Source organism: Lagopus leucura, unplaced genomic scaffold (genome assembly GCF_019238085.1).
Source record: "Lagopus leucura isolate 7727_CA_CO unplaced genomic scaffold, USGS_WTPT01 Super-Scaffold_100018, whole genome shotgun sequence".
NCBI lineage: Eukaryota > Metazoa > Chordata > Aves > Galliformes > Phasianidae > Lagopus > Lagopus leucura.
In genome coordinates, this window is record NW_024962272.1 from 12246056 (window position 1) to 12261112 (window position 15057).

Sequence of the window (15057 nt, forward strand, 5' to 3'; positions counted from 1 at the left end):
AGAGCATTTTTACTCAGAGGAAAATAAATCTTACTGTATAATGTAAAGATAAAAATAAAATAGGAATGAAAGAGCCTACCAAAAGAATGCAAGCAATGCTGATTGAAGGTGGAAAAGTAGTAACTTTTCAAGAGTGCGAAGGTCTCTAAATGGAAGTTCTCTGTTTTGAGAAGCCACTGTAAAACAGGTACGCAATAATTATCTATTGATGAGAATGCCGACAAAGGAGTTTCACAGAATCACAGAATCACAGAACTGTAGGGGTTGGAAGGGACCACCAGAGATCATCGAGTCCAACCCCCCTGCCAAAGCAGGTTCCCTACATCAGGTCACACAGGCATCCAGGCAGGTCTTGAACATCTCCAGAGAAGGAGACTCCACCACCTCCCTGGGCAGCCTGTTCCAGTGCTCCGTCACCCTCACTGTAAAGAAGTTCTTGTGTTCATTTGTGCGGAACTTCCTATGCTGCAGCTTGTGTCCGTTTCCCCTTGTCCTGTCTCCACTCACCACTGAAAACAGTCTGGCCTCGCCATTCTGCCCCCCACACCTTAGATATTTATAGACCTGGATCAGGTGCCCTCTCGGTCATCTTTTCTCAAGGCTGAACAGACCCAGTTCACTCAGCCTTTCCTCATAGGAGAGATGCTCCAGGCCCTTCACCATCTTCGTGGCCCTCCGCTGGACTCTTTCCAAGAGATCCCTGTCTTTTTTGTACTGGGGAGCCCAGAACTGGACGCAGTACTCCAGATGAGGCCTTACCAGGGCGGAGTAGAGGGGGAGGATCACCTCCCTCGACCTGCTGGCCACGCTCTTTTTAATGCACCCCAGTAAGCCATTGGCCTTTTTGGCCACAAGGGCACACTGCTGGCTCATGGCCAACCTGTCATCCACCAGGACACCCAGGTCCCTTTCCGCAGAGCTCCCCTCTAGCAGGTCATCCCCCAACCTGTACTGGTGCATGCAATTATTCCTCCCCAGATGCAAGACTACACTTGCTTTTGTTGAACCTCATCCGGTTTTTTTCTGCCCAGCTCTCCAGCCTATCCAGGTCTTGCTGAATGGCAGCACAGCCTTCAGGCGTGTCAGCCAATCCTCCCAACTTCGTATCATCAGCAAACTTGCTGAGGGTGGCCATTATCCCCTCATCAAGGTCATTGATGAAGATGTTGAACAAGACCGGACCCAGCACAGACCCCTGAGGAACACCGCTGGTTACAGGTCTTCAATCGGACTCTGCACTGCCAACAACGACCCTCTGTGCTCTGCCAGTCAGCCAGTTCTCAACCCACCTCACTGTCCACTCATCTATCCCACACTTCCTCAGCTTTGCTATAAGGATGTCGTGGGGAACAGTATCAAATGCCTTGCTGAAATCAAGGTAGACTACATCCACTGCTCTCCCCCTATCCACCCAGCCAGAGACAACAACATAGAAGGCTACCAGGTTGGTCAAGCACGACCTCCCCCTTGTGAACCCGTGCTGACTACTCCTGATAACCTCCTCTTCTTCCATTTGTCTGGAGATGACATTCAGTACAAGCTGTTCCATCACCTTTCCAGGGACAGAGGTGAGGCTGACTGGCCTATAATTGCCTGGGTCTTCCTTCTTGCCTTTTTTGAAGACCGGGGTGACGTTGGCTATCTTCCAGTCTTCAGGCACCTCCCCCATCCTCCAAGACTTCTGCCAGCTCCCTCAGCACCCGTGGATGCATCCCATCGGGTCCCATGGATTTGTGAACATTGGTGTTGCCTAGGTGCTCCCGGACCACCTCTTCCCTGACAGAAGGGGGGTCTTCCATTCCCCAGATCCTCTCACTAACCTCCAGGGTCTCAGATTCCCGAGGGGGAGCTTTTTCACTGAAAACAGAAGCAAAGAAGGCATTCAGTATCTCCGCCTTCTCAGCATCCCCTGTTACCAGAACACCCCCGTCACTTAGCAGGGGAGCCACATTCTCTCTAGTCTTCCTTTTACTGTTAATGTACTTGAAAAAACCTTTTTTATTATCCTTTATCCCCTTTGCCAGATTTAATTCCAGGCGGGCTTTAGCCTTCCTTGTCGCATCCCTGCAGACCCTGACAACATTCCTGTATTCTTCCCAAGTAGTCAGACCCTTTTTCCACATTTCATGGGCCTTCTTCTTTCCTTTGAGTTTGTGCACGAGCTCCTTGCTCATCCACACAGGTCTCCTGCCACCCTTTCCCGATTTCTTCCTCACAGGGACGCACCGATCCTGAGCTTGGAAGAAGAGCTGCTTAAATGCTGACCAGCTCTCACAGGCCCCCTTGCCTTCCAACACCCTAGCCCATGAGGCAGCTCCAAGTAGGCCCCGAAAGAGATCGAAGTTGGCTCTCCTAAAGTCCAGGATAGCAATCCTACTTTTTGCTTTACTTCTTCCACTCAGGATCTTGAACTCCACCATCTCGTTGTCACTACAACCCAAGCTGCCCCCGACCTTTACTTCCCTGACAAGCCCTTCTCAATAGAGAATAAGGTGAGCAGTACCCCTCTCCTTGTCGATTCCTCAACCACCTGCATCAGGAAGTTGTCTTCAACACATTGCAGGAACCGTCTGGACCGCGCATGCCTGGCCACATTGCTTTTCCAGCAAATATCTGGATGATTGAAGTCCCCCATAAGCACCAGCGCCTGGGATCGTGACGCTGCTTCCAACTGTTTGTGGAAGGCCTCATCAACCTCCTCCTCCTGATCAGGGGGCCTGTAGCACACACCCACAACGGTGTCAGCCATACCAGCCCACCCCTTGATTCTTACCCACAAGCTCTCCACTGCTACACCACTCTCCCCCAGGTGGAGTTCAATACATTCAAGCTGCTCTCTTACATAAAGAGCAACTCCACCACCCCGCCTTGCCGGCCGATCTTTCTTAAAAAGCACATAGCCCTCCATGACAACATTCCAGTCATGTGAGCTGTCCCACCACGTCTCTGTGATCGCAATGAGATCATAGCCATGTGACCGCACGAAGATCTCCAACTCTTCCTGTTTATTTCCCATACTGCACACATTAGTGTATAGACACTTCAGGGAGGCAGCATTCCCCTGCCACACTCCATCCCTTCGAACTCCACCCTCGTCACCCATCAAGTTCACTTTTGAATCTTGAACTACCTGAACCTCAGCAGTCCTCATTTTGTCCCCTTCCCCCTTCTTACCTAGTTTAAAGACCTTTCAGTGAGGCCCGCCAGCTCCTGGGCTAGGATCCTTTTACCCCTTGTAGACAGGTGAGCTCCATCTGTCATGTCATGTCAGGAGCTGAGTAAATTGCCCACAACTCTCCCACAGATGAACAAGAAAACTTCCTCAGCCAATCTGTTGGTCCTATCTCCCTCCTTCCCTTCCTCTCTCTCACCTTAGAAGAACTGCAAGGCAATGTGTAAGCATTTTTGCTAAGAGCTGTGTTTTTATAGGACCCCTTAAATTCACCATTGCTCTGAATTAAACTTTTTTTTTTTTTTTTTTTTTTTGGTCTCCCATGTAAAAGCATGTAGTACCCTCTTAGGTGTTTGTTTTGAAGATTGCTTACATGATTTTTGATTACCTACTGACACAAGTCTGTCTCAAATGCTTCTTCTCTTTCACCTAAAAATGGTGCTGTGTAGCAAGCTGCTCCTGTCTGCTGCCAGATTCAGCTCCATTTCAATTTCTTCTCTGCTTAGGCAAATTGTAAAAGCAAGTGAACTCACAGCTGACTTTCTCTACATGCATTTACACTGGTTTAAATGCTAGTGCTTATCTTCCAGTGCTGATAACTTTTCACTAATTCAAACATAAGAGAAGCTGCTACACTTTTCTCTCAGTCCGTATCTCTTGTTGTTACATAGAGTTACTGCTAATAGAGAAGATGACTGCAGCTCTTGAACTAATGCCAAATATAATTAAGGTCACCTAAAGCCTTAATACTCTTGCATTTCTTTTTTAATATAGCATGTGTTGTTACCTTAACGTAGAACTTCTGTCCATTTAGATGATTCTAGAAGATTAAAAACTCTTTGCAAAACATTGGCATGTTGTTTAGCAAGCAATTCATACTTATGCGTATTAATGAATAATATTCAGGATAAGGAACAAGTTCTAAATAATGATAGAGGTTCAAAATGAGTTCTGTCACTGATTTTAAAAGATGAAAAATTTGTTCTCATATTGCCCAAATGCAGAGAACTTATTTTGGAGTATATTTTGATGTGCTCTATTTACTTTAGCTCTACTGAGATATTTTCAAGAATTCAGGAAAGCCACACTTTCACATTTTAGAAATGTTCGTTCTCACTTGTATGATTTTCTGTAGTAGTTATTCCTAGTCAGCATTGGAAAGGCATAAATTGGGAAAATGTGATCACTGAGTTGTCATTTTTAAGCAATAGTTCAGCAGATAGTTGCATTAATCCCAAGTCTGCTGCTTCCCATTTTGTTTTTGTATGGTTCTAGTAGCTACACATCCAGTCTTGACCTTGAAAACTAACACAGTATACATAAGAGATGACTGTAAGCAAATCTAGCAGTTTTGAAGAGCAGTTACAAGACGATAGTATTTACAGAGATTGAAAAAAAAGATATTCCTGTCTGCCTCCCAACACTTGGATGGTCATCAGAACTTGCACTAAATGAAAGTCTACTGACTTGCTCAGGGATGTTACCTTTGTTGGGAGCCTTTTGAGAATCTCAGTGCTCTATCCAAGTGCAAAATTTGGTTCACTGAGCCACACATCAAAGGCTTTTTTTCTGATTGATTTGTATAACCCAAAGCAACCGTCTTTATTTGACTGTCCTTAGGCAAATTTGAGAATATTAGCATGCAGCAAGCGTGTTTAAGTTTAGGGGAACAGTCACTGTAACTTCGTATATCAGTCCACAGAAAATTTCTTACTACAAATTTCCAGGCATCTAGAAAATACATTTATTTTTAATGTCTGTATCCTGAACAGGTGCTTTGCAGAACTAATCTTTGCTAGTCTTGTTTTGCCTTCACATAAAGGCAAACACTGCCTCTTAGTGTGTTATTCTTTGTGGTCCCAGTCCTAATGCCACCTCAAGATGCAGCAGCACAATTCTTCCACCGACAAAAGCATCTGAAAAAACTGCTGGGACAGTATGTGCCAGAAAACTAATTTCAGGCAGACACTATCAGTCTACAAGACCTTCAGGACCATTTAAATGCTGACGTATTGTTAAATATATATTAAGTCCAGCTGAATAACTGAACAGATGTTAATAAAATAAAATAACAATAGGTTTATTAAAAAGTTACTGTCTCAGGAACGTGCATTGATATCAAAGCAGTAAAATGCCAATGCATATGAGTTTGAGTTATCAGTAGAAGCTGTGACTTCCATGGATAATAAAACTTGAAGTATTTGTATCTGTTATTTTGTCCTACCTTTAAAACAACAGATAAATCACCCATGCATGTCAAACAAGTGTATGTGAATGACAGCAGCTATTGCTACTGTCTCTTTAAAAGACCGTATCAAAGCTTAGTATATGAAAAATATTTTGCCTAGTGAAAAATAGTAAGGCTTTCTTATTCTGAGTGGCAAGCTCCTGCAGTCTGTTTTGTGGTGGCTGAACATTTGGTTGATAGGTTGGGCTCAAAGGTCTATAGTAAATGGAGTTACATTAAGCTGGTGGCCATCACAGAATCACAAAATGGCCAGGGTTGGAAGGGATCTCAAGGATCATGAATCTCCAACCCCCTGCCACATGCAGGGCCACCAACCTACCCATTTAATACTAGACCAGGCTGCCCAGGGCCCCATCCAATCTGGCCTTGAACATCTCCAGGAACGGGGCATCCACAACCTCTCTGGGCAGCCTGTTCCAGCACCTCACCACTCTCTCTGTCAAGAATTTCCCCCTGGCATCCAACCTAAATCTCCCCTCCCTCAACTTAAAACCATTTCCCCTTGTCCTCCAGTTACCAACCCTTTCAAAGAGTTGATTCCTGTCTTGTTTGTAGGCTCCCTTTAGGTATTGAAAGGCTGCAATGAGGTCACCCTGCAGCCTTCTTTTCTCCAGGCTGAACAAGCCCAGCTCCCTCAGCCTGTCTTCATAGGGGAGCTGCTTCAGCACCCTGATCATCTTTGTGGCTCTCCTCTGGACTCTCTCCAACGGCTCCCTGTCTTTTTTGTACTGGGGGCTCCAGACCTGGACACAGTACTCCAGATGGGGCCTCACAAGAGCAGAGGGGGACAATCACCTCCCTGTCCCTGTTGGCCACCCCTCTTCTGATGGAGCCCAGGATACCATTTGCTTTCTGAGCCACAAGGGCACACTGCTGGCTCATGTTAAGTTTTTCGTCTCTCAAGATTCCCAGGTCCTTCCCTGCAGGGCTGCTCTCAAGGACCGCTCCTTCCAGTCTGTACGGATGCCTGGGATTCCTTTGGCCCAAGTGCAAAACTCTGCACTTTGCTGTGTTGAACCTCATCAGGTTCACCCGGGCCCACCTTTCCAGCCTGTTGAAGTCCCTCTGAATGCCATCCCTTCCTTCCGCCATGTTGACCGCACCACTCAGCTTGGTGTTGTCAGCAAACTTGCTGAGAGTGCACTCAATTCCATCGTCGATGTCACTGATAAAGATGTTAAAGAGCACCGGTCCCAACACAGACCCCTGGGGGACGCCACTCGTTACGTCCTCCACCTGGACACAGAGCCATTGATGACCACCCTCTGTCTGTGGCCTTTCAACGAGTTTCTTATCCATCGAGTGGTCCACCCATCAAATCCACATCCCTCCAATTTGGAGATAAGGATGCAGTGGGGGTCCATGTCAAAGGCCTTGCTCAAGTCCAGCTAAATGACATCGGTCTCCTTTCCCTTGTCCACCATTGCCATCACTCTATCATAGAAGGCCACCAGATTGGTCAGGCATGACCTTTCCCTGTTGAAGCCATGCTGGCTGTCTCGAATCACACGCTCACTCCTCATATGATCAAGCATGTCGTCCAGGATGATCTGTTCCGTGATCTTCCCAGGCACAGAGGTGAGACTCACCGGCCTGTAGTTCCCTGGATCCTCCTTGCTCCCTTTCTTGTAAATGGGAGTGATGTGATCCTTCCTCCAGTCATCCAGGACCTCACCTGACAGCCATCACTAGACACATGAAGTTTAACAAGGGCAAGTATCTGGGAAGGGGCAACACTAGATATATATACAGACTTGTGGATGAGAGGCTGGACAGCAGAAATGTTGAAATGGATCTGGAGGGCTTGGTCAACAGCAGGTGGAACATGAGCCAGCAGTGTGACCTGGCAGCCCAAAGGGTCAACAGTACCTGGTTGCCCAGCACTGCCAGATGGCAAGGGGCTGCCTGCTCTGATCTGTGCTGTGCAGCCTCATTTACAGTACTGAGTGCAGCACTGGGTGCCACAGTATTATAAGGACATAAAACCATTAGGGAGTGTCAAGAGGATATCTAAATAGGTGGTGAAAGGCCTACAGGGGGATGACATGTGAGGAGCAACTGAAGTCCCCTGTTTTTTTCAGTCCAGAGAAGAGATATGAGAGAGGATCTCATTGCGAGCTATAGCTCCTCATGAGGGGAGTGGAGGGGCAGTGCTATTCTCTGTCTCTGCTGACCAGTGATAGAATCTGAGGGAAAGGCATGGAGCTGTGACAGGGGAAGTTCGGGTTGGTTAAAACAGGAAAACATTCTTCACTGAGAGTGTGGTCAGGCATTGGAATAGCCTCCCAGGGCAAGTGCTCATAGAATTCAAAAGTGTCTGCAGAAATCTCTCAGACATATGGTGTGATTTTTGGGTGATCCTGTGTGGATCCAGGAGTTGGGCTTAATGGTCCGTATGTGTCCTTTCCAATTTGGGATATCCAATAATTCTATGATTCTGCGATTCTGTATTCAGCCAGAAGCACTGACATGGATTTCTGCCTTCCTTCCCATATTGCTGTGCCTGGCTGCATAGTTCTGTGAATCCTGTGGATCCCATAGACAGGGTAGAATGAGAGGGAGGAGCAGGAAAGGAGAAAATGAGAAGGTGTGTAAATGCAGAGCTGTGTTATTGAACTGGAGCTGGAATAGCATCAATACCAGTGCATTGTTGCACTTTTAGCAAACAGTGTTCTGTAACTATAAACTCAGAGTAACAAATCTCAATCTGGCGTGAGAAGAGCAGTATAAGGAAATCAGCTGAAATGTCCTCATGTGAGACAAAGTATGCAGGTTGCACTGAAAAACTCCAACCTGTGTTCTCACTATATCATTTTATGAGGTGTTTATTGTGCCAAACATTTTGTGGCTTAGTGTTTTATGGTTTTCTATTCCTACTCTACTAACACACTGGACAGTTTATGTTTTGTCTGAACCGACGCTGAGTACATGGATCTTTTTTTTGCAACTAATCCTTAACACTTCTTTCATTTTATTTTACTGCTGTTCTTTAACAAGCCCTTTTTTCCCCTCACTGTTCTACACTTTCCCTCTGGAAAAGCATTTGGGGTTACTCTGAGAGATAAACTGGTCCAAAGATCAATGCTTCTTGATAAATACATTAACTTACTGTAATCTGAAGGTCATATTGTCGTTAGTAAAGAAATGCATTCAGTGCTCAGAAAAATAGACACCTGCAGACATATTAAAGAAAAACAATCCGCTCCTTTGTACATAAATCCTCCTTTATGCTGTGAAGAACAGTCAAATCTAAAATTAATGTTTTCACCTGTTCAGTTTGTTATACTCAAAATCTTAGCTGTGAATTTCCAGAGCTTCAAATGTCTGCTTTCAACTAACATTTTGTTCCCCTTAATTTTGTTCAACATATCTTTTGGATAAGATGTTGCTGACTGCCAAGCCTGATGTATTCATGTGTTTATTTACAGTTTCCATACTATACATAAAAATGGAAAATTATACATCTAGAGACAAAATCAGCTAGATCTATATTTAATAGTAGTCAATCAAATATAACCAAGCTTTTGTATCTGTGATTTAAAGAATACTTGTTAAAAAATTCTATCTGAACATCAAGTTGATCCAGCCCTGTTGGATAATATTAGCTAGACGAAACAAAATGATCTTTGTCTGGCTGTGCTAAGCCGCAGTGTTACCCCTTTTTATTTTGCACACTTAAAACAGCTGACCTTTTACAATACTTGTTAGTCTTATTTCAATTCTATGAGAAGCCTCATGTAAGTGATATTTAAGAAAAGGCATGTAATCCGTAATCTTTAAAGTTATAATTTTATTCTATATATCTTCATATTAAGTAAAATTGTTTTTTGTTTTGTACTTTTGTCTCCTCTGAAAGGGTGAAATTGGTATGATTTCTGGTTGCTTTTGGACATCAACATTAATACTGATGGAAAGAAGACACACATCTCATTTTCCCCATGCCAGGTGTTCATTAATTGTAAAATTAAATAATGGATACTAACACATCCTAGTGTGTTTATCAATCCACATACCTTTTTAAAATGGAAAAGAGTCATTTGAGACTCTGCATAGGTTTTTTTCATCTATTTCTATTCATTAACAGTGAGCTGCCTGCAAAGGCTGCTGAGCAAAAAAGAGGCTGCATTATCTCTGGCCTTAATAAACAACAATGGAGTTCCACACCACGTGCAATAGTAATTAGGTTTGAGCAAGGCCAAGATGCAGTTGCTATAATCAGTATCACTCAAAGTTAACTTCACGCTTATGAAAGGATAAAAGGTGAGACTGATTTCATACTCACCAAAGTGAGTTCTTCTCCCATGAACTCCAAACAATTGAAAGATGATGGAAAAAAGAAGACATATGAAGATGATTATCATACTATTAACACCAGAGTTAGCAGTTTTGTTCCCCTAAAAAGAACAAAAACCATAATATATTGCCATTTTAATGAGCTCTAAGGAAATAGCAACAGGGTTAGTATATTCTGAACACACAGACCACTGCATTGCCTATTAGGTTCTTAAGGGTGAAAATGAAGTTAAAACACTAAAAATAATATTTTTTATTCCTTCAGGAGCTTTGTGGAGAGAACAAGAATACTGTCTACAAAAAACAGTGTGCTGATTCTTAAAGAAATACAGTGCAGTAGCACCACAAACAGAAAGGGGAGGGAGTTTAGTCTGAAAACACTTGACAGGCAATTAAGCTATTCATCTTACTTTGTTTGTTTCAAACGAATGAATTTCCCATAGGAGAGTAGATCTCCATCACTGTTTGATGACTTTGTATGACTTCCTATCCTTGATTTTTCACTGAAAGAACAATGATGTTCATGTTCTTCATGGAAGAACAGCTGCACAGCAAAGTTGTTGCAGATCATACGTTGTGTGGATTTAAAAAAAGTATCCTGGTGGGAAACTGTGGATTTTAAACATTTCTGGCTGAAGGCCAGACATGAGAGAGATGGGAAGATGAAGCGTATTTTGGCTTTAAGCATGAAACTATTGTACAAGTGTCATGCTACACCTGTCTCCTTTCTTTCTATTTCTTTCTATCTCCCTGCCAAATGACTGCTAATAAATAGATTTAACCTGTGCCATCTGCTCTTATACTATAGATCCATTCACAGGAGCCTCCTATTTACTACAGCATTACATTTAATCAAGTTTCTTTTGCCAATGACATTTAAAAAATACGCACATCCAGGTGAACCAGACAGTTTCAAATCACTGTTAAGATGCAGATCCTCCTCACGCATATATTACACAACATACTTTTTCATTAACTAGATCCAGTCTCGGAGTACATCTTAGCTGTATTTGTTTAGGGGGGATATCTATTAACATAACTTTCTGGAAATGGCAGAGAAAACCCTATATGTTATATTATATAGCTGATAAAGTAATTGACGATTAGATCATGACATTTGGCTGCTTTGATTTTCTGCCAGTATCAGATTCCTTCGTTGTTTTGCAGCCTATTTAACAGGGGTAAAATAGTGCTGTCATTTCTTTTTATGACAAAATAATATTGACCTCAATGAAAACAGGAACATGTAGCACTGAAGTTTATTTTGCTGAGCAGAATAGTATAATATAGCTCTGACACAACCTTTCATGGTGGGAGCAGAAGCCTTATAAGTAGCTGTTCATTAGAGGTGATGTACAAGCCTTGGAAGTGGATTTGTCGTGTTCTTATACACAGAGATTGGTGGTTTTTATTTATATTTCCCCAAAGAGACACAAAACTCCTTTTCAAAGCTATGTCTACCCGTGTGAGAAAACAAAGTTATATTCTTGTCCAATGATAGATAAAATACAGAAAATAAATAATTTGTGCTAGCTACTGCCATTATGACTTGAAATAGTTCTAGATTATTTTAATAATGTGATACTATTTTCTAAACTGGTGTTTTATTTTCAGTCCCACAATTAAAATGATCGACTTGGTGTGGTCATTGGCTTTAAGCTTGGCCGATTAAATACTTCTCCCCCACCCCCAACCACTCCCATATCTGAAGAGAAAACTAAGAGTTAGCCTGAATTTAAGAGATCCCAAGATCACACAAGTATCAGTGAACTCAAAGCAAGCTGCACGTGCTAAGCCCTTTTACACAAATAACATCAAGGAGATAGCAAACAGTGTTTTCCCACCTTTTGAAGGGAAAACTCTTAAAGAAGCAATGTTTCCTCCTGCTCATCTCAGGGATGAAGGCTGATCACAGAGATATGGCAAAGAATCTTGAAAGCAGGAGGTGAGAATGAGTAATAACCTTACGCAATAGCAGATTTTACTGTGGTTGTCCTTTGCATATCTGTAGTCATAGAAGTACAGAGGCTATTTAGGTGTAGCATTATTTAACAGCTAAATAATGAGTGTATTGTTCTGTTAAATGTAGGCTTCTCTAAAAAAAGATTATTATTACTATTTTTGATAATAGAAAATAATATTTCCAAAGTCAATAACATCAATTCAATGACGTGACAATTCAAAGTGACAGCTTGTAGCTAATGTCTGCATAAAGAAGTGTAAATTGGTAGTTAAAAACATTGCAAAAAACAAGTTATATCAGCAAATATCAGTTTAAACAGAGATACCTGCATACTGTATTCCCTGGATTCTAATTTTTAATGTCAGTGTGACCTATTCTCTTAAGAATAACATAATACTCAGCCTATCTTTCTGTTTACTTTATTTAATACAGAATTATGAGGAAAGATAGTATTGTTTATTTATTTATGGCTGTGTTTTACTGGTAAATGGTGATTTTACAAAGATCTAAATGTTGCATGAACTCAGAAGCACATTTAATGCCCTAACTTTTAAAATTTGAAAAGTATAAAGAATTTTTTTAAAAAATTAAAGAAACAAACAGATCGTGACAGTGGACACCAGGACAGGACCTGGACTATTAGATTTTTAAATACCTACTTGCTTGTAAACACCTGTGTACTAAGAGTTTGTTGCCAACAGATATCTAGGGACTAGAATTTCTTGACCTAAAGATTTGAAAAAATGTAGAATTAACTACTTTTATAGATTTCAGATTTTTTTTTTTTTTTTTTTTTGGTCTTTAGCCTTTCTAAAAATCTTGCTTGGTGTCCTGCTGTCACTTTAACTTAGTTTTAACTGATAGAATTGGTCTTCAAGGACCTCAGGCCCCTGAGCCTTTTAATAGAGTCTGGAGCAAGGAAGATAAGCTCTTGGTGCAAGACTGAGTCATAGAAAATTTTAACAAGTTGGACATGCATAAGTCCATGGAGCTTCACGTGATGCGTCCACTTCATAAAGTCATAGAGTGGCTTGGGCTAGCAGGGACTTTTAAAGGCCGTCTAGTTCAACCTCCCAGTAACAACCCAGGCTGCAACATGCCAGATCAGGTTGCACAAAGGTTATGGCAAGAGGGAGGTGTTTCTGGGCACTGGAAGAGAGGAAATGTCATTCCTGTTCTCAGAAAGGGTAGGGAGGTGGACTCAAGTTCTATGGGACAGTGATCCTCACTGCAGTGCCTGGAAAGGTGATGGAAGAACTAATTTTGGAAATCATTTCTAAGTGTACAAAGGAGAACAAGATGTTTGGGAGTAGTCGGCATGAACTTATGAAGAAAAATATTCATCAGATTTTGAAGCAGCTGCAGCAAACATGGTGTATCCTTCCTATACTAGTTTGATGTAGGCCTGAGGTATTGAAGTAATGTATGTGCTTTACAGTTATCCTCCACTTCTTGGAAAAGACAATCCAACACATCCATAAAATCACAGAACCACAAAATCATGGAATCATTGAATCATGGAATGGCCTTGGTTGAAAAGGACCACAATGATCATCAAGTTTCAAGCCCCCAGCTGTGTGCAGGGGGCCACCAACCACTATATCAGGCTGCCCAGAGTCACATCCAGCCTGGCCTTGAATGCCTCCAGAGAGCATCCACAACCTTGGGCAACCTGTTCCAGTGTGTCACCACACTCGGGATGAAAAACTTCCTCCTAATATCTAACCTAAACCTCCTCTGTCTTAGTTTAAAACCATTCCCCCTTTTCCTATCATTATCCGCCCTGTAAGCAGCTATTCCCCCTCCTGTTTATTATGCCCCCTTCAAATACGGGAAGGCCACAATAAGCCTTCTCTTTTCCAAGCTAAACAAAGCCAGGTCCCTCAACCTTTCCTCACAGGAGAGGTGCTCCAGCCCTCTGATCATCTTAGTGGACCTCCTCTGAACCCATTCCAACAGCTCTACGTCCTTCCTGTGCTGGGGACCCTGGGCCTGGACGCAGTACTGCAGATACCTCACAAGAGCTGAGTAGAGGGGGACAATCACCTCCCTGGCCCTGCTGGCCACCCCTTTTTTAATGCAACCCAGTTGGTCTTCTGGGCTGCAAGCACACACTGCTGCCTCGTGTCCAGCTTCTCATCCACCAGGACATCCAAGTCTTTCTAAACAGGGCTGCTCTCAAGGAGTTCTTCTCCCAGTCTGTATAAATACCTGGGATTGTCCCTACCCAAGTGCAGCAACCTCCACTTGGCCTTGTTGAACCTCATTAGGTTTTCATGGGCTCACTTGGCTTTGTCTTGAACTGCTCTCTTGCTTATTATCAAGACCAACTGGTGCCAGCTGGAGAAGAACCTGAAAGGAATAATAGGCTCTGCTTCCTGCTTAGTACCTTCAAAATAGTACGTCAAGGAAATTCTAGGATAATCACATTTTTACCTTTACAAAGCTTCAAAAAAGAGCGTTAGTAATGTAATCACTTAGACATTTCAGGCCAACAAACAGTAGTTCAGGAAAAAAAGTCCGTATCTATCCATGCAAACTAATTGAATCAGAATTGACTACAGAGCTTGATGATCTGACATCATCAAAAATCAAGATAACCTGGTCGAAATCAAGGGAAGTAAGAAAACCCATGTAAATATAGGAGACAATACTCCTTTCAGCTCCCTTTTTTTCTGAAAGCTGTGCTCTCTTCATTATTTATAATACACAACGTTTGAACAAGGTACATGAACAACATGTGCAAATGAATACTTATGGAAGGGTATTGATTTACTGAGCCAAAGACAGATGTCAAATACAGATGCACGCAGAAAAATGGGACATTTCTGAGCTCTGAGCTAGTTTTTTCCCCTTGTGTCATCACCCTCTGATATAAAGTGAGGATACGATACATCTGGAGGCTTTGTTACCAAGGCAATTTCTTACACTCACAAATGTTTATGCGTGGAAGAAGTGGATAGATCAGCCATCTGGTGATAGGGTGCAGAACTGCTCATCTTCATGTAAGTGAGATGGACTTGGCCCAGGCTATCTGGAGCCTAGGTTGTGGGTGGCTGTCTCATGGCAAAGTCTAAAGCAGTTTTCTCATAACAAACGAACATTTTATAAGTAACAAGCCATTCATCGCTGGAGTTGTCATCACCTATCTAAAATAAGAATTGTTCTGTACCAGGGCTGGAGGGGAATGAGAGAGTAAGCAAGTTGGTGCAAGGGAACTCAACACGAGGAAACTAAGCAAGAATAGCTCAACAACAAAAGCATTAATAGGAGATCTGTTTAGTAAGATGGAATGAGAAGGGAAATATAGCTATTGAATAAATCTTACATGCCTTCAAATACTATGTTCATGTGGAATCAGACAGAGCCCTAATGGATTTT